The following is a 21,363-nucleotide window of genomic DNA, read 5'->3' as shown; positions in this document are numbered from 1 at the left end:
CCTAATATATGTATGCTGTATGTTATTTTCACTAATGGCTTCATTTTTAGGCACACCTTGCCCTAATACATATATGCCTTTTTATAAAGATCACTTGTTTGGAGAACTGCACCCACAAAATTCAGCTACCTTCACATTTCAAAGTATAGCTGTGTTTCAGTTTGCATATTGTTTCAGAAAGTGTGGATTTGATAGAGCCAGCTTTGAATTGAATTTCTCCTCCGCCTCTATCCTTCTCATATGTTATGTTTGTTCATTTATTCATGCAACACTATATGCATGTATATCCCACCCTTCTTTTTGGGAGCTCAACCTTGCATATGTGCTCCTTCTCCTCACTTTATCCTCACAATAACTCTGGGAGGTAGATTAGGCTGACAAGAGAGTGACTGGCCCAAGCTCATGTAGTGAGCTTCATGCCTGAGTGGAGCTATGAAACCTGGTTTCCCAAAGGTCCTAGTCCAACATTCTAGACACTAAACCACACTGGATTTTTCCTATATTGGTGGACCCTTGGTTGCAGGCTTATCTGGTAGCAGTGATGGGCAGCTGCATGCCACAGTTTAATAATTCCCACAATGCCTTTGATTTCTGAGGCATTGTGGGGGACTAAAAGGACTACTTGCACACTCAGGTCAAACATCAGGACCAGTGGTCAGCTATTTTTTAAAAAAAGTTTATGCACCTTTGATGAATAGAGACCATTAAGCTTGGATCATCCTTTAAACCTCACTGTACTCTTACCCTGATCAACTAAAAATGTTTGTGTTTCAGCTTAAGGTCCCCCCCCCAAGTCCCCCAGCTCCATTCTGGACTTACTCTAGGCTCCACCTCCAACTCATAGGTTTCTTATGCCCAGTTCCTCATTCTCCCTCCCTTCCAGAGTGGCCAATGCTACACAATACAAACTACTTTGGAGATGAGGAATGTTTTGTAAAGAGTTTATGTTATAACAAAGGGGTTTGTTGTTAAAAGAAAAATCAGAAGTTCTGTTGGGTGAGTGGGAGTCCTTGGGCTCGCTTAGTTCTTTGAATCCTCCCCATAGGCAATAGGACACGTGGCTCATTGGAGTAAAAAAAGAAATTTCAGCTGGTTTAGAATGCGGCAGCAAGGCCATACCATACCATACAGTAGTTGCACTGCAGTCTAGTTCGTTTCCCATGCACAATTCAAGGTACTGGTTATTACCTTTAAGGCCCTGAATCAGGTGTGGCTATTCTGTGCCCTTCCATGTGGGAATGTTCAGGGATGCAGGAGAGGATATATTGTTTGAGTCTATCCTTTCCAATTTGTGTTAACAAGTTGGAAAGTGTTAACAAGTTCTACAGTTTAGCAGAGTAACATTCCCCTTTTTAAACTTGCACAGCGGATGCATTTGCTCAGGCCCGCTAAAGCCTCTATAATAAGTTTTCCTTTTGGTTATTTCCCCTTTAGTTCCTCATAAAAAGATAGACATGACACAGTCTTCTTTAAAAGTCTAAAAAGAGTTTACTCACATTTTCTGTTCACAATTGGATCCCAGAAGGCAGACTTTAAGTTACAAAAGTAATATACCTGGAAACTATCACATAAGGAGACCGTCCCTTTGTCCTCTCTTGGCTGGAAGCCAAGAGAGCATCTTAGGCTAAGCAGATGTTGCTCCTTCGATGAATGTGGTCAGAGAGGGAGAGATGGCTGACCAGTCCTGCTCTTTTGTTAATTGGACAGGTGAAGTCATGCCCACCTCTAGTCACATACAGAGGAAGTCTGTCCCAGCTTAGGAGAAACAGGAAGTTCCGACTGGCTGGTCCAGACATCCCTTTTTATGTCCACTCTAGGGATGTTGTACTTGACTGCTCTTGTGTTTCACATCCCACATTCCAGAACCTGTTGATCTCCAGCCACCATCAGCCCTAGACGCCATGGCCAGTAGTCAAGGATGAGAGGAGTTGAAGGCAAGCAATATCTGGAGTGTCACAGGCTCCCCATCCCTGCCCTCAGTGATTTGGGTTCAGGATATCTTCTCCTGTAAAAGCCTTTTTTTATGATTTGCAAAGGCGGCTTTTCTCTGTGCCATGACATTGACAGAGGCGTGGTTGGCTGGGATCTCAGAGTGGATTTTCTCTGTAGCTGATTCTTGATTATGGAACTCCATATTTCAAGAGGTGCTCCTGGACTATCTCCTAACCTTCTGCTATTTAGTTAAGACATTTTTCTTACAGCAGACATTTAACCTGCCAAGTTGTGGAATTCCAGTGCTTTTTTATCTGCTGTGTCTTGAGATTAATCATTTCACTGTGCTGCTTTTAACTTGTTTTAAGCTTCCCTGAGCAATGTGTTTACATTGAAAGGACAGGGTATAAATCCTCTTAAATAAATAATAGTTGTGTGAATGGCTCCACTTGGAAGGCACATTGCATTTGAGCTGACACTGGGTGAGATGAAATGTAGAGTGATTTTAATGCTGGCATGGCTCATTCACACAGGCAGCTCAGATCACCACTTGACTCTTGATTTGACAATTAATTACTGGCTGATTATGCATCTGTAAATCAAAAATGTGAACCTGTATAAGGACAACTATGAAAAATGTTGGTCAGAAATCAAAAAAGATCTAGAAATATGGTCAAATTTGAAATTGTCAATGTTAGGCCGAATTGCTGTGATCAAAATGAATGTATTGCCTAGAATGTTATTTTTGTTTCAGACCTTGCAGATTCTTGACAAGTTGGAATGTTTCAAGAGGTGGCAGAAAGATATTTCGAAATTTGTCTGGCAGGGCAAAAAGCCCAGAATTAAATTTAAAATATTGACAGATGCAAAAGAAAGAGGGGGTTTTGCCCTGCCGGACTTAAAATTGTACTATGAGGCAGCTGCTTTTTGCTGGCTGAAAGAATGGATGCTCCTCGAGAATACGGATATTTTGGATCTGGAGGGTTTCAACAATGCTTTTGGTTGGCATGCATATTTATGGTATGATAAAGCTAATAGCGCTTTTAAAAATCATATTGTTAGGAAAGCACTATATAATGTTTGGACAAGATATAAAGATTTGTTGGAAAACAAAACCCCTAGATGGGTCTCACCAGTGGAGGCTAAAGCAGTGAAGAAACTCAATATGGAGGTCGGATGGCCGAAGTATTGGGAAATTTTGGAACAGGATGGAGATAAGTTTAAACTACAAAGCCAGGAGAAACTGAAACATAAAGTACAAAATTGGTTTCAATACCGTCAAATAATGGAGTTTTTCAAACAGGATAGGAAAATTGGCTTCCAGGTGGAAAAATCAAAACTAGAAACTGAACTACTAGAACCCAATACTAAGATCTTATCTAGAATGTATAACTTGTTGCTGAAATGGAATACACAGGACGAAACAGTTAAATCGGTTATGATCAAGTGGGCACAGGACGTTGGGCACAATATCATGTCAGCTGACTGGGAATGGCTATGGAACACTGGTATTAAATTCACGGCATGTAATGCCTTAAAGGAAAATATTATGAAAATGGTTTACAGGTGGTACATGACTCCAGTCAAGCTGGCAAAAATTTACCATTTGCCCGATAATAAATGTTGGAAATGTAGAGAGACTGAAGGTACCTTCTATCACCTCTGGTGGACGTGCCCGAAGATTAAGGCTTTCTGGGAAATGATCTATAATGAAATGAAAAAGGTACTTAAATGTACTTTTCCTAAAAAGCCAGAGGCCTTTCTCTTGGGCATTGTCGGCCAATTGGTGTCAAAAGGGGATAGAACTTTTTTTATGTATGCTACAACAGCAGCAAGAATACTCATCGCGAAGTATTGGAAGACACAAGATCTACCCACGCTGGAAGAATGGCAGATGAAAGTGATGGACTATATGACATTGGCTGAGATGACAGGCAGAATCCGTGACCAACGAAAGGAGACGGTGGAAGAAGAATGGAGAAAATTTAAAAGCTACCTTAAGGACTATTATAAACTTAATGAATGTTAAAGTGTTGTGGTTTTCAGAGACAAAGGGATACAGTGATATAAGCCCAGAATATAGAGAAGACTAAGATGACAGAGGTTGGAAGTAACAATTGGGAGTTGCTAAAAATTTTGGACATTGGGATGCAGAAAGGGGGGGGGAGGGGAAGTCCAAGAAAAGAGGTTTATGAAAATATGGTATGAAACTATACGTGTATGTTTGTCTTTTTAAGTGTTTGTTTGTTATTTAAAAACTTTGTAAAACCAATAAAAATTTTATATATATATAAAAAAAGATTATGCATCTGTAAATTGCCTCTAAGGCACATTGGTTTGCATCCAACTGTGACTCCCATTCATGGAAGTCTTTGATCCAGTGGAGACTTCCATGAACAGAATGGGGAGGGAATAATTTTTTGCAAATTCTCTTACAGCTCCGATGCCACCTCCTGTGCTGTTCCACTGGGCTCCCCAATCCACAGATTTTGAAGCGATAGAAGAGGGACTCAGTGAAGATCACCTCTGTCCCCCTTCATTCATGGAAGCCTCCATCGGATCAAAGAGCTTTCTGTGAATGGAAAGAAGCACTTGGCTATGGCTCGTTGATTTCAATGGAATTTATTTTCAGGTATGTATGTTTCAGACTGCAGTTGAAGGCCCAATAAAAGCTGGCTTTCCAAAGCCTTTAAGGTTTTGATATTCTGCTCCCAGACAGGAATAAAATGCATTTATTTGTCTAATCAGTTTTACTGACAGTAGGTTTAAAGTTTCATGGTGTATAGTCAGGAATGCAAACATCGTTAGTCTGAATTAGAAAATAAATATCAATTGCTTGTTAAAACTTTGAATGGTACAACAGCAGAAAATAAAGTAGGTATGATTAGTTCAGGGTTAAAGAAAACACAGTTTGAATGTCCAAGATCCTGTTGTTTTCTAACCCGTTCCACAAATCTAGGTCCTTGGCTCATACTCTGATGAACCATTTAAATTTGCAACCTGGATTGCTGGTGTAATTCCCGAGTTTTTATTAAGATATGTGGTCTCCACTACACATCAGTGGCAGCGGGTTTAGAAAGCCCCAACCCATTATGACAAAGGCAGGGGAAACTGTGACCCTCAAGTTGCTCCCATCTTCCCTGACCATTGCACATGCTGGTCGAGGGCTGGTGGGAGTTGGAGTCCAAACAATATTCTTCTATTAAACATAATCATTACTGCACTGTTTACTTCCAGGGATGGGGAGAGGCACTTGTGGAATTTTCTGCCTCAGGAGCCAAAAAAATACAACTAGCATTGGGTGCTCCGCATCTTGATTTGTGGGGCAGGAGTTTGCTGCTTTGCCTTTGGCCACAAAATGTCTTAAACCAGCTCTGATGCCTAACTATGCAGAGGATCAGGCTGTGAGGTTGGAAAGTTACCTTGTTAGTGACCTTCAGCCAAAAACCCAAGAGTTTTCTATGGGCCAAAGCCCTGCCTTTTGCTGAAGCAGCTGTAATATTTCAAAGCACAGTGTCAATTAATACAATATTTGTCAAAGGAAGATTTGTTACAAAGACAATGGAAGCGGGTTCGGGGAGAGAACATTAAGTCCTGAAAGCAAATCTCTCCCTACCTTCTGCCCCATTCAGCCTGGTATTTGTTCTCATCACTAGCGTATTATTTTCCATTAGAAGATTACAGACGACATAAGATGGTAATAAAAGAAACGGATGCATTGTTATGTGTCTGACAGTGAACATTTAGCTAAATGGATTCCTTTATATTGTCAATGTTTTTCTTCATATTACAGAAACGGATGCTTTCAATTTAAACAGTGGTGTTTCTGTCTACCCTGTTTCTAAGAAGCTGCAGCACTTTCTAAACCTGAAATAAATAAATAAATAAATAAGGAACACATCACTCTTAGACCAGAAAAAAGTTGAAGTACATTAAGTGTAAGAATTACCTCTTGCATTTCTTTCTGTGTGATTTATTGACAGGAGCAGGTACCAGGAGCAGATTACCAATAAGTCACATGGGTTCAATGAAGTTAACTCTTCATTCAAACAAACAAGACAGTTCAGGAAGCCAGGCCTAGAGAGTACCACAACTCTTCCCAGTAGAACTTGCCCCTAGGAGGCAGTTGTGAGGTCCCCAACTTCCCACAGCTCCCTAAGTCTCCTCCTCCCCCAGCTCCTTCCTAAGCAATCTGAGGCTCATTTATCATGTCTGTCTTTGCTCCACCCTCTTCATACCTCTGTGGGTTCTGGGAGACCAGAGGGGAGAGGAGCTGGTCTCCACAGGACAGGGTGACACCCTGGCTGCCTCTCAGCACCCCCCCCTCCTTTCTAGCCTTCTCTTCTGCCTCTGGTTCTGGGCTGTTCTCTGCTACAGACTCTTCCTGCTCACTGAACCCTGTTATCACTTCAAACTTAAAGAGGCTGGGATTCATAAGCCCAGTTTCGACAGAGGATACTTGGGCCCCAGCATCATGACCAGTGGATTAGGGCCTCTGGAAGTTTGAGTCAGGACCTCTAAAGTACCCATGTCCCTAGGTTGATCCAGATGAAGGGAGTTGTTTCAGGCTCCAAAAAGGAGTCCTGTCTTTTAAAGGCTTTTCTCAAGATACATTCCTGGGGGAGGGGAGGGGAGGGGAGGGGAGGGGAGGGGAAGCCAGCTACCACCTGGAGGAGGGGTAGTGCCACCATCATCAGCGGATGTAGCCTGCTGTATGAAGGTATGGGTCACATGATTCCTCCAGCCCATCCATCTCTTTCATGCGGCCCCCAGGAGATTGCTAATAAGGTAATATGGCCCTTGAGCTGCAAAAGGTTCCCTACCCAGAAAATTCTGGAAAGAAAGTGAATACTTTCTATCGTTGCTTCTTTAAAAAGGCACCATAATCCACGCATTCAGTAAAGAAACAGTGACTTAAAATCGTCCACAACACAGATTTCCATTATGAAGCAATGGAAAAGTGTCTAGCACAGCAGGACTGTAATCTTGTCAGCGGCCTCTAGATACTACTGTAATTTGTCTAATAATATTATATTGTTATCAAGACTTAGCTTCTTCAGGAAACGGTCTGAAGAACAAAGAGGATGTTTTGTCTAGTCCACAAATGTAAACCCAGCACAGTAATTTGATATCTCTTCCTATCACAATGTTACCTTCAATACTGAACATTCTCTACAATATTATTATTATGGCTGGGTTCAATTTATTACTTTGGTTTGTTGCTTAAGGTTTCTTTCACTTACAGGGCCAGTTCTTTATTTTCTTTAGCTTGCCATTTGAACAAATTAGAAAATGACTGCTAATACTAATTTGCAGCCATGCTGTAAAATACTAATAAGAAAAGAATTGTGCACATTGAACCACCCCATTTCCCCGCATTGTGTAACTGTTTGTATGTAACTTCCCCACTATTATTCAACGAAGTCTACAAACAGTAGATATGGCTGAAATGAAATTGTTTGTTGTGTCCCCTATGGGTCTGTGTGGGTGCTAATTCTTTTTCATTGCAACTTTATTACTGTGTTGCTCCCCACTTATCAGGTAATAAAATTGGGCTGTGTGCAATAATGTGCAAATGAGCACATTTAATTTTTTATCACTTTCTTTAGGATTGTCTTATTGTCACTACTTAATTGTTTGCCACAAATTCAGTACATCAAGCAATAGCTATGGGATGTGATTCACTAGGAATTTATCTTGAGCAATTTAAACTCATTTCTTATGTTTATGTCATGATGTAGCTCCCCCAGTGGGGCCTTTTCAGGTCAGGAAGTGCTGCATTACAAAATTCAAATAAGTGAAAATTTTGAAGGGCAGCTGTGTTTTGGCTGCGGAAGTATGAATTAGGTAGGTTCAAATTTAAATGTCAAGCAAATAAATCTTTCCTCTTTCCCTACCTCTAGCAGCTGCCATACCATAATACTGAAAATAATATATTTTCCTACATAGCCACATATGATTAGGCTATAAACTTATTTGTATGTACTAATCTGTATTTAAGAGTTCAAGAACTCACTTGTAAATTCAATTTCAAATATGAGGAATGCAGTGTGATACATTTGACCCTGATAAGAACATGCATTGAAGTGTGTATAAAGAGTGTTAATGGAATAGATTGTCCCAAGGCATTAGGAGAATAATGTGTTTACTCATTCATTATGCTCTGAAGAAAAAAAAGCCACCAGTGATTTGTCGACCTAATTTTTGGTGGGGGTATGTGTGCACCTGATTGTCAGAACACCAAATAATTTGGGTGCTTCTCCTCAACAGATAGCCCAGGTGAAGCTTAAATATCTTTTATATATCCCACCAAAGTTGCAGGCATACCACAAGTATGCAGGCAAACAGGTTGGGTGGTATCTTGTACACCTCTTTCTGGCAGCTCCTTCAGCCAAGCTGGTGCCAAACGTATTACTCTGCTTTCCTTTGGACCACATTGCCAAGGCCAAAGGGGTGTGTGTGTCTTGTTGTCTGGGCATCTCAGGACCTCTATACACACTGCCCAGACTTCCACCCCAGGGAGGTCACTTTGGTGCTGCTAAATCACAGTTTGACTTCACCCCCAGTAGTGCACTCAGTTGTCTTGAGACAGACAGATGCCAGCAATGCTGACTAGGGATAATGTAAGCACTACAGCAGCCTAGTCTGAATCTGGTCTCCATTACCATTAAACTCTTGAGATTTAATGAGTCATCAGAGATTGTGATCAGATGAGATGATCAAGGCACTGACAAAAAAAATGTTCCTTAGATATGAACTTGAATGTGTAGCTTGTGCCATATCCATAACACATAAACAGTGCAATCATATTCATGTTTATTCAGAATCATGTACCATTATGTTCAATGGGGATGGCTTCCTAGATAGTGTGCTTCGGATTTCAGCCAAAGTTCTCTTAAAGCAGCGATCCTAATAATTTACTACATGAAAGCAGATACAAGAAGGTGAGGAGTCCAGCCTCAGTGTGATGTCAGTGAAGCTCCTGCATTTAAGTCATAAATCAGTTTAACGTCTGTTGAAATGAAAGGTTGTTACATAAAGGCAAGGCTCTTGGGAGCAAGAGGGTTTACAAATTGACAGGGCAACAATTTATTGTTGTGTTGGCAGACACTGCTATAACTGTGCTGACAAAGTAAAAGTGCCCAAAGTTAATAAAATCAGGAAGGCTCTGCAAATGTTATATTGCTTCTCTATCATATATAGCTATATGAAAGTTCATGGCAAAATGTTTTCATGCAAACACTGAGAACTCCAAGGCTGTAACTTTCTTTTAGCTTTGAGCATATGACAGAAATAAATGGAAATCTAAACTGAAGCTTTCTCTTTCATGATCAAAATGGAGGAAGAAGTCTCACTGGGTTTAAGACCAATGAGAACAGAAGGAGTTCCCGGATGGATCAGACTAGTGGTCGATCTGTTCCAGCATCCTGCTCACAGTGGCCAACCCGATTCCCCTGGGAAGTCCTCAAGAAGGGATTGCTAGAAATAGCCCTCTCCAGTGATATTTCATCTGGTATTCAGTGGCATACAGAATCTGAATTGGAGGTTCCATGTAACCATCATGAGTAGTAGTATCCTCTGTGAAATAGATCCCAGCTGTTGTTTGTTGTTGTTTAGTCGTTTAGTCGTGTCCGACTCTTCGTGACCCCATGGACCAGAGCACGCCAGGCACTCCTGTCTTCCACTGCCTCCTGCAGTTTGGTCAAACTCATGCTGGTAGCTTCGAGAACACTGTCCAACCATCTCGTCCTCTGTCGTCCCCTTCTCCTTGTGCCCTCCATCTTTCCCAACATCACGGTCTTTTCCAGGGAGTCTTCTCTTCTCATGAGGTGGCCAAAGTATTGGAGCCTCAGCTTCACGATCTGTCCTTCCAGTGAGCACTCAGGGCTGATTTCCTTCAGAATTGAGAGGTTTGATCTTGCAGTCCATGGGACTCTCAAGAGTCTCCTCCAGCACCATAATTCAAAAGCATCAGTTCTTCGGCGATCAGCCTTCTTTATGGTCCAGCTCTCACTCCCATACATCACTACTGGGAAAACCACAGCTTTTACTATACGGACCTTTGTTGGCAAGGTGATGTCTCTGCTTTTTAAGATGCTGCCTAGGTTTGCCATCGCCTTTCTCCTAAGAAGCAGGTGTCTTTTAATTTCATGACTGCTGTCACCATCTGCAGTGATCATGGAGCCCAAGAAAGTAAAATCTCTCACTGCCTCCATTTCTTCCCCTTCTATTTGCCAGGAGGTGATGGGATCAGTCTGTACTATAGCTTTAAAACAGCACTATCCCACTATCCCACAGCCATGGCTTCCTATTGGATCCTATTAGCACCCTGAGCCTGACTATTCTTCACAAAGCAATGGTTTCCCTCCTCGGCAGGACTATGAAATGTTTCTACAGTATGTTCCCATGAAATAGGTTGCATTGGACTGTCAAGCAAGTCCAGCTTTGGACCAAGCTTCAGTTTGAATCCATTGCTGTCTATGTTCTTGAGGACCCAAAAGTGACTGTGGAGGATCAAAAAAAATCAGATGGTGAATATAAGTGAAACTTGTCAGTTGCTCCAGGTAGTTCCCTGGATGGGGCATTGCACTCGAATATGGACTCAGGGGTTTCCTTCAGGCAGTGCAGCAGTTTATTTATATAGATAATTTCAAAATATAACCTGGCAATTTCCCTTTTATGAAGCTGGGAGGACAAGTTAAATGAGGGTCAGACACAGTAGAATGCAAAAACCGAAGTTGGCTTATATGCTGCTCATCATTTTTGCCTGGAAAATGTATTTAAGAATACATTAACTTGGTGGTCCAAGAAAGGATCAATAGCATTAGAGTATAAAAAGCAGCAATTCCACCTCCCTGCCCAGTTCCAAAGTAGACCCTGAAATGTAATATTTTTAGTCATAAAAACAATGTTTTTAATAAGCAAACTCCCACTCAGTTCTGTCTTTTGATATTAGAAACCAGATGACTTCAGGAGAAAAAAAACCTGCTGTCTTCATAAAAGTTTACAAGCTATGGAAATATATTTGGATTCTAAGCCAAAACAGTAACAACTGCAATGATAATACTCTACCCATGGCTGCCCTTGCAAACTGTTACTTCCTTTAACTGATCAGGGCTGCAGTTATGGAGTAATTGGACTGACTTATTTAAATTTATAAAGCAGCAAAGTACATCCCCAACTATGTTCCAGGGATCTTCAGTTGATTGAAAATGGCACGCTATCAAATGTAAATGAGTGCTGGATATTGAAACAAGAAATATCTCTGTAAACCCAACACCATCTGTTACTGTATCACCACAATTTTCTAAATAAGTTGAGATCCTTTTCTGAGAACAGGAAACACAGGAATGACCAGTATTGCATGGATCTGTTTTGCATCCTTTCTCAGCATGTGGCAGCCGTGGTTTTTTAGTCCTTTGAATTAACTTCTAGCTGCTGATACCACATGTTGAGCCAATCATACAAAAAAACAAAACAAAATGTGCATATCCTGGCCTTGCCTCAGCATGCAGAAAGCCAGACAACAGGAAGTTTTTTATTGGCTTTAGCACTCACTTTGCCCTTTCAGTATCAAACCCTGCTGTTTCAGTGATTTCCAGTCACTGGTGGCAAACATGGACTGTAGGTCTGACATCAGTACCCAGCAATCTCAGACAGCTCCATTGGTCAAAAGACCCATGGCCCCTCTGTTTACCCGGTCTGCAAGCTGCAGTCTTAACTTGTCAGTTAACCACATTGCAAATGTTTCCACAATGCCCCAGAGGACCTGACATTGCATCACTCTGAGGAATTGTGGGGGGAATTAAAATAGCAGGTGGCTATTTGTTCTAGGGTTTCCCCCAACTCTCTGTGGTATTTATAGATTACCTTTCTTCCAAGAAGCCCAAGGAGGCACACACAGGTCCCTTCCTCCTGTGAGGTAAGTTAGCCTGAGAGGCAGAGACTGGTCTAATGTCATGCAGTGTCAGGTTTAACATTTCTCTTACACAAGACACAACATGCTGGCAGTTTAACTAGTTGAGGTTTACTAGCAATAACAGGCTTTCAGCAAACCAAGCTTCCCACAACTCATTCTTCACCGTCGGAGTCAAGCAAGAGGGGCTTATCTCACTTTCGTTGTGTGAAAGAATCAAGTTTCTATTTTCCTCTGCCTCTTCCTTCCCCTCTGCAGATTCCTCTCTGCTGGCCATATCTCTGACACCCAGTTAGCTTCATGGGTAAGTGGGGATTTGAACCCTGACTTCCCTGGTCTTAGTCCAACAATGTATAAACTGTCTTCCAGTTGCAAATGTTGTGGCAGTGTACAAAAAAAAGGGGAGGAGGAAAAAATGAACATTTTTTTTAAAAAAATAAGAATATATTCAATCCACCTGTAAAAGAAACATGATCAATATCGAACTATGCTACTCTGAAAAAGCCTGAGTAAGAAATTCTAAAGGAGATGTCTAAAAGAACAAAATATTGGCACTATCCTAATCTCCATGCAGAGTGTATTCCAATATTTATTTTAAATGCTGGCTCTCAGATACATTCTACACACCACAATTTTTTGAAATTCAATTCCTGAGTTGAGGAAAGGATGACTGGTTACCAATGTGCCAGATGCACAAAGAGCCCTGGCCATGACCAATATTCAATTGTAATATAACACAAAGGTCAACAATGTGGTGCCCATGGGATCCTGTGTGCCTGCCAGTACCTTCTGTGGTAGGTTTCCTACCTTTGTTCTTCAGTTCTGAACTGAGGAGAGACACGAGCGTGGTTGATGCAGATGCCTTTCTCCTCATTTCATTGCAGATTTGGATGGCGGATGTGTCTGCACCAATTTGTGGTCTCTTTTTACCACTCTTTTAGATGTGGCAGCAATTTTGTGGGTTATTCTGTGCCCTCGTGGCAGCCATTTTGTGACTGGTGCCCACAGTCCTTTTTCAAAATTCCAAATACCCACTGGCACCAGCAGGTTGTTGATTTCTTGTTTATCAGTTTGACACTGCTATTGAAATCATTCTGGGAGATCTGCCCCATATTGGTTTTCTTTGAGCCTTTATCTGGAGGTGTGTTTCAATAGTCTTTAAAATATGGTGGCTGACACCCATGCCTGATCGCTGTCAAGCAGAAGACCAATATGAATGAGGTGCTTTGTCTCCCTGCTGTGTGTTTTCCCTTAACCCACCTCTGACTCAACACTTTCCCCATCCCCCTTTCAAGAGGACCACATTGCAAACTCAGACTTTCCATGGCTTTTAAGATAATTGTTCTAATAAGGGTATCAAATACCAATCACTTTTGAGATGTAGGCATTGGTGGTTCACTCAAGAGCACAAAGCATTCACGACATCCCATCTCTGTGTGTGAGGAAATGCCGTAAGATTTCTTCAGTTATAAATTTGTTATTACTTGTTTTGACACTTTCCCATGAGAATGAGTAAAGATGAGTTAACTCAGTCATGAGAGTGTTCTAGCTCTATGGCTTTAGAAGGTCTATTAGTTTAGAAATACTGCATGATCTGTTATTAAATGTTTTAGGTGATATTTAACTGCATTCCTGTAATCCGCTGCACCCCCCCCCCCATTTCCATAGAAACCATTACCTGCTATGCAGCCAAGAAACAGGTTTATTGAACAAGCAGGGCTTACAATGAGCCATACAGATTCAGTTCACCATGCTGTTCCTGTTGCCTTAGTCCAGGCTTCCTCAAACTCGCCCCTCCAGATGTTTTTGGCCTACAACTCCCATGATCCTTAGCTAGCAGTACCAATGATCAGGGATGATGGGAATTGTAGTCTCAAAACGTCTGGAGGGCCTAGTTTGAGGAAGCCTGCCTTAGTCCTTCCTTCCCTCAAAGCATTTATTCCCCCCTCCCAGCTTAAAAAAGCTCTCAAGAGTGGTTTACAAAATCAGTACCAGTAAGTTGCAAGTGACATGCTTTGAACTTGTAAGGGGGCAGGTGTCTGGGAAATTTTTTTGGCAACCCCACCCATCATTGCACCCAAGGTGTTTTGACTATACACAATTTTGGCTTTGTGCACTATCCACAGCATGGAAGTTGACAGTTGCCTGCGCTAAGACAGACCCAGCTCTCTGGCTCACAATCTAAACAGGCATGACACACGAGGAGAAGGGAAAGGGAAGGAGGAGGAAAAAAGCAAGCCCAAACGCAAGTTCTTCAGCTTACAAGTTCAGTCCTTGTGTACAAACCATGCTAAGGTGCCAACTCTTACAGACTATTGGGGAATACACTTATTATTAAACACATATGAGCAAGAAGCAACATAATCACCATGATGTGCCTTATATTTAAATGTTCTCACATGAACCAGGACAGAACTGCTGGTTTTAGTGTGCTGAACCATTTGTCAGACTGTTACTGTCCTGAACTGGAACCAAACTAGAACTCAGTTCCAGCTGGACCTGAACTCAAATTGAACTAAATAACTAATGGTTTTACTCAATGGCTCATACCTGCTAAAATTACTAAAGGCTGGGATTGCACTCACATTTACTCAGGAGTAAATCCCTTTGAATTTAGTGGGACTTCCTTCAGAATAAGCTTCATGACATAAGTGTTGTATGAATATTTTTAAAAAATGTTTCCCATTAGTTTGTGATACTCTGATGATGACGAAAAATATAACTGTTGAGGCAACTTTAGCTTTATAAAATTTAGCAGTTGTAAAGCTGTTTGCTTAGCTTAGGTTTAAAATATCAGAATGACAAAAAACAGAGAAATGTGGAAGAACATACACACTCATGCTGATCTTAGTAATCTTATATAACTCATTTTTTTCTTCACAGGCATGGATAACATCTTGAATCTGCACGTGATGTTCCCCCCATGCCTAACCCAAAGGAGAGCTTTTTCTCTCTACATAGTTGGCACTAAGATGTTCATTTCATATAATATGTGCTTTTGCCCATGCCATGGAAGATAAACATCGCCTAGGTGTTACTTGATAAATTGATAGTAAAGTCTGGATGCACCAATTAAAATCATTGCTGAAACAAAAATGCCTAACCTACATTTAAACACAGACAGAAGGTGTTGATGTAAAAACCATACGGCAGACAGTTTCATTCTCAAGCCCCAGCAAATGCTCACAGGCTTTTGTGTGTGTCATTTCTGCTTTATGTTTTAAGACTGTAGGTTAGCAGTGATATATCAGGGAAACGATCTAGAATTAGGGGTGAGCAGTGAGATGGCCAAGTTTGCAGATGATACAAAATTGTTCAGGGTTGTTAAAAGAAATGGTAAAGAAGTCCAAAGTGGCCTCTCCAAACTGACTGAGTGAGAGGTGAAATGGCAAATGCAATTAATTCCATGTAAGCAAGTGTAAAGTGATGTATGTTGGAGAGAAAAATATTAATTTAATGAATATGGTTATGCGGTCTGAACTGGCCAGGAACGAGACCTTGAGGTTATAGTATATGACTCGCTGAAGATGTTGACCCAGGGTGCAGCAGCTGTGAAAAAGGAAACATCCATGCTAGGGATTATTAGGAAAGGAATTGAAAAGAAAACTGCTGATAGCATATTACTATTATACGGATCTACGATCGCCTCACCTAAAAAGTGATATTGTGGAGTTGGGAAAGTTTTGGAAAAAGACAGCCGAAATAATCAAGGGGCTGCAGTGACTCATCTATGAGGAAAGCTTGCAGCATTTGGGACTTTTTAGTTTGGAGGAAAGCTAAGTGAGAGAGATGACATGACAGAAGCTTTAAATTACACATGGCATGAAGACAGTGGCTAGAGAAGTATTCTCCCACTCTCCTAACACTAGAACATAACATCCACTGGTGCAGAACAGATAGAAGTGTTTCTTCACACAGCATATAGCTAAATGATGGTACTTGCTCCTACAGGAGGCAGTAATGGCTTTAAAACATGCATGGCTCAAAAAGAGGATTCGAAAAATTCATGGTGGACAAGGCAGTCAATGGCTACTGCCTATGACGGCTATACTCTGCCTTCACGGTGAGAAGGCTTCTGAATACAGTGGTACCTTGGTTCTCAAACTTAATCCGTTCCGGAAGTCCGTTCCAAAACCAAGGCATGCTTTCCCATAGAAAGTAATGCAAAATGAATTAATCTGTTTCAGACTTTTAAAAACAACCCCTAAAACAGCAATTTAACATGGATTTTACTATCTAGCGAGATCCATAAAATGAAAGCAATAATCAATGTACTGTACTATAAAATAAATAAGACACTATTGTAGATTATCAAAATTAAAATTGGTTTTTTGCACTGATGATAGTCTTTGTTTGGATAGGGGGCTTTTATCCATTTCTGCAGTCACACAATCAATCAATCAATCAATCAATGAACTGGGTTCCACACAGTCACAAAAACATATTAACTGAAAAAGCCTCAAAAACAAAAATGCAAAATAAATAGCAAAAACAAAAGGGCCAAACTTAATCTGTTCCGGAAGTCCATTTAACTTCTGAAATGTTCAAAAACCAAGGCGCAGCTTCTGATTGGTGCAGGCACCCTGGAAACAACAGCGGACAACCACATCGGACGTTCAGCTTCCAAAAATTGTTCAAAAACTGGAACACAAACTTCTGGGTTTTTGGAGTTTGAGAACCAAAGCATTTGAGAACCAAGGTGTTTGAGAACCAAGGCATTTGAGAACCAAGGTACCACTATACCAATTGCTGGAAACAGGAGGAGAGGAAAGTGCTCTTGCACTCAGGCCCTGCAGGCGGGTTTCCCACAGACAACTGGTTGGCCACTGTGGGAATAGGATGCTGGCTGCACTAGATGGGCCATTTGCAGTTTTCCCTGTAGCTACTTTCACACAATAGATTTGTACAACCATATCATTTGGATAGTGGTTGGTGGAAATGTTAAACTCTGATTTTGGGTGGGTGTGCATGTGTATGTGTATGTGGGGGAAGCCAAGCCTGTACTGCCAATGTTGCTAAACTTCCTTCCACTTTCTTTGAGCAAATTTCCATAGATCTTTAGTCTATCACTCAGAGGTCATATGCTTACTTTATTTGATTGCGTCAGGCCATTTGGCCCAATATTATCACTTTTGACTGATAGCAAATCTCCAGGGACTAAGGCTGAAGTCTTTCATAGCATCACTGCCTAAGATTGAACCTACAACCTTGTTGCATGCAAAACACAAGATTCTGCCACCTTTGCCTTTCAGCCCTGTGCTTAAACATCCCTCAGCTGTAAAGTTTGACATTTAATGATCCAATTCCATCTCTTTCATTGCCTCATTTGAGGGAGGGAGACACCTGAAAGTTGAATGAGATGAACTATTTTTTCTTTTCTTTTCAAATGAACACTGATGAGGAGCGGTTGTACCTGGGCTGGGATCATTGACAGGTTCAATAATGGCATCTGTATTTTTGAAGATTAATGTATGTTATTTATATTTCTGCCATAACTATGATCATCAGGATAGGTGTGGAGCAGAATGGGGTTAATTTTAATTTTGTTTGTACTTCTTTCTGGAAGGAAAATGCAGTGTTAATCCCCCCTGCAAAACATGGGTTTGGAAATACATTTGAGATTCTTCTCTATTGAACTTTACATAGAATCATAGAATCATAGAATCATAGAGTTGGAAGAGACCACAAGGGCCATCGAGTCCAACCCCCTGCCAAGCAGGAAACACCATCAGAGCACTCCTGACATATGGTTGTCAAGCCTCTGCTTAAAGACCTCCAAAGTAGGAGACTCCACCACACTCCTTGGCAGCAAATTCCACTGTCGAACAGCTCTTACTGTCAGGAAGTTCTTCCTAATGTTTAGGTGGAATCTTCTTTCTTGTAGTTTGGATCCATTGCTCCGTGTCCGCTTGTCTGGAGCAGCAGAAAACAACCTTTCTCCCTCCTCTATGTGACATCCTTTTATATATTTGAACATGGCTATCATATCACCCCTTAACCTCCTCTTCTCCAGGCTAAACATGCCCAGCTCCCTTAGCCGTTCCTCATAAGGCATCGTTTCCAGGCCTTTGACCATTTTGGTTGCCCTCCTCTGGACACGTTCCAGTTTGTCAGTGTCCTTCTTGAATTGTGGTGCCCAGAACTGGACACAGTACTCCAGGTGTGGTCTGACCAGAGCAGAATACAGTGGCACTATTACTTCCCTTGATCTAGATGCTATACTCCTATTGATGCAGCCCAGAATTGCATTGGCTTTTTTAGCTGCCGCGTCACACTGTTGGCTCATGTCCAGTTTGTGGTCAACCAAGACTCCTAGATCCTTTTCACATGTACTGCTCTCAAGCCAGGTGTCACCCATCTTGTATTTGTGCCTCTCATTTTTTTTGCCCAAGGGCAATACTTTACATTTCTCCCTGTTAAAATTCATCTTGTTTGTTTTTGCCCAGTTCTCTAATCTGTCAAGGTCGTTTTGAAGTGTGATCCTGTCCTCTGGGGTGTTAGCCACCCCTCCCAGTTTGGTGTCATCTGCAAATTTGATCAGGATGCCCTTGAGTCCATCATCCAAGTCGTTGATAAAGATGTTGAATAAGACCGGGCCCAAGACAGAACCCTGTGGCACCCCACTAGTCACTCTTCTCCAGGATGAAGAGGAACCATTGATGAGCACCCTTTGGGTTCGGTCAGTCAGCCAGCTACAAATCCACTGAGTGGTAGCATAGTCAAGACCACATTTTACCAGCTTCTTTACAAGAATATCATGGGGCACCTTGTCAAATGCCTTGCTGAAATCAAGGTAGGCTACATCCACTGCGTTCCCTTCATCTACCAGGCTTGTAATTCTGTCAAAAAACGAGATCAGGTTAGTCTGACATGACTTATTTTTCAGAAATCCATGCTGACTATTGGTGATCACATGCTTAGAAGAAAAGCAAAGTACAGCTCACCTGGGATTGTGCCACTCCAACATGCAGATGGATAACAAAACAATAAAGTTGAATGTTCCTTCAGACTGAAAAAGAAAGGAAGATGTATTTAGAAAGATCATAGAAGAGGAAATGGCTAGTGCTAGCTATGCAGGGCATAAGTGGCCAGAATTAGCCATGCAATACGCTGAGCCTGCTTGGCCCTACCATTAGGCAGCAACACAGCCAATTTTGGGTGTTGTGAAAGATCAACAAGTTCTTATTAATTAAATTTATTAGGATTGTACAGTGGTACCTCGCGAGATGAATGCCTCGCAAGACAAAAAACTCGCTAGACGAAAGGTTTCTCCGTTTTCGATTTGCCTCGCAAGACGAATTTCCCTATGGGCTTGCTTCGCAAGACGAAAACGTCTTGCGACTTTGTTAAACCGTTAAAACCGTGCTTCGCAAGACGAAAAATTCGCTAGACGGCAAAACTTGCGGAATGAATTAATTTCGCCTTGCGAGGCACCACTGTATGTTTACTGGCTAGGAGGGCCAAAATCACTTGGCCATCCTTGGGTACTGTGTACTCATAGTGAAGGAGCTCATGAGAAAAGAAAAAAATGAGAGAGGATTTTTGTTCCCAACCTCATGCAGATCCCTCATAAAAAGTGAGTGGCTATTCCACAGATGTTGTTAAGTATAACAGATTTAATTCACACAGATTTTTTTTTTTTAAAAAAAGTGTACTAATGAAGATTTAAAACGAGAATGCCTAAATGCGTATTGGTGAAAAGGTTAAATATGGTTTTTTCCCCATGGGGCTATATTAAACCCAAGGAGAACACTTTGAGCTCTTGCTAATGATTAAGTAACTGACTGTTGTTTCTTTGGTAGCTAACATGTGAGTGTTGTAACCTTAGATCATGTGAGAGGTATTGGGTTGCAAAAACTCCATTTTGAAGGGAGTTACCTTTGAGTCTTTGTCTCCCAAACTCAATGGAGTGAAGATGTAAAATGAAGCTCTCCTGAAAGAAGAGTAAACAGCCTCGAGGCTGGAATGCAGGCTGTGGAGAGAGAGAGAGAGAGAGAGAGAGAGAGAGAGAGAGAGAGAGCCCCCTTTGCTTTTAGGTCTGTTTGGATTATTACATATTTTGTAAAATGCTGAGCCTGTGCTGGACAGCACAAGACATTGTGGATATTTTGGAAGTATCATTTGCTGTATTCTGTTTTATTTTAAAGAGCTCTGCCAGTAAAAGTTTGAATATTATTTTTATGGGTCTGGACAATGACTTATTCCAAAAGGAGTCAGTTCTTATGCTTCCAGCCACTTCAAACTGCACAGTATTAATATCCGCAACAGACGTGTGGTTATTCCACAGTAAATGCTCACCATTCTACTTCCTGGAGCAGCCATACAGATGCACCTGGGAATTTACAAACTGGACAGACCCTCAAGGCTCCCTTGTTGTTTGACCTCAATGGTTCCAGCTAAGAAGTATATAGACTTCTGTGCAGGGCAGTAGCAAAATCAGTTTAATGGCTTCATTTCCCTGTAGGGAATTAGCCCACACATGAAAATACTTGAAAACTAGTATTTTCTCAGATGTTGGGTGTTTGTTCCCCCCTGCATGGGAACTATTTAAAAGAAATGTCACAAGAGCCCTTGTGATGACAAGGTGGCAAAGTGCCAGCAGCATAAACAAACTTGTGAATTAGGCATTGAGGACAAATCACAAGAAATACATCTTCAGTGAAGGAAGGCAGGCAGGAAGATTTTATTCCTAGAAGGAAAGCAATTGTGGGTAGTAATTATTGAACTGTTCCAACTGTTTTGTATATTCTTTAGTTTGTGATCAGGTACCAGTAGGAAATCAAACAGCATTGCCAGCTTGCTGTGACCTCCTTTCAGATTCTGTCCCCAAATTACAGTTCTGTAAAATGCGTTGGGGGTAGTGGAAAACAATGCCAAGATGAAGAAAAGGCTTTAGAACAATCACGTCACCTTCCTCTCACCAGGGAAGAAAAACACTGTAATAATTCCACTGTCTGGCAGCTGAACAGGGCTGAGAACTTTATTAGAGAGCTAGGCTTTTTCCCAGCCCTGAAGGGTTTACCTACCAACCACAGAAAGGAAAGCGAAACTAAAGAAAACTGCTTTTGCCCTCGTGTCAAAATTATGAAGCTGTGTAGTTAGGGAAGATCCCCAAATGCAAACAAGAAGTATATTTGTTTCTTAAATTTACATGCCTCCTTCCTGCCAAAGGAGACCACAACAAGCAACATCACAGATACCTTTGGAAAGCACATGGGGAGATTACTGTAGACTGAAGGGAATTTGGGGTCAAGAATATAGCCCCCAACTGTCCCGTTTTAACTGGAACATGTTGGATCACAGAAGCCAATCCAGGGACACACCAAATGACCATGGCAGGCCTCACAGGTGGGGGTTTCTTTTTTGGGGGGGAGGCAGTCTAACTAAGGTGACCTGGGTGTCGCAGTGGTGGTGGTGAGCTGGTGAAGGTAAGTCGGGGGGAGGGCCTGGGCGGGTTGGGAGGTGGCAGTGGCAGGCCAAAGTGGCCTGGGTGCACTTGCAGGCAGCGGGAGCAG

The 21,363-nt window shown here is 41.6% G+C and overlaps 1 long non-coding RNA gene across 1 annotated transcript; it reads left to right on the top strand.

The window, feature by feature from the left end:
• Positions 1-1,706: 1,706 nt before the first annotated feature.
• Positions 1,707-14,912, top strand: LOC309514413. The gene is made up of 4 exons (XR_014211977.1): positions 1,707-2,144; positions 4,371-4,564; positions 12,107-12,152; positions 14,732-14,912. It is a non-coding gene; the product is annotated as an uncharacterized lncRNA (long non-coding RNA).
• Positions 14,913-21,363: the final 6,451 nt, after the last annotated feature.

The sequence above is a fragment of the Podarcis vaucheri genome (assembly GCF_965113315.1).
Source record: "Podarcis vaucheri genome assembly, chromosome: 11".
NCBI classification, from domain to species: domain Eukaryota; kingdom Metazoa; phylum Chordata; class Lepidosauria; order Squamata; family Lacertidae; genus Podarcis; species Podarcis vaucheri.
Note: the sequence above shows the minus strand (reverse complement) of the source record. Positions and strands in the feature narration are given on the sequence as shown.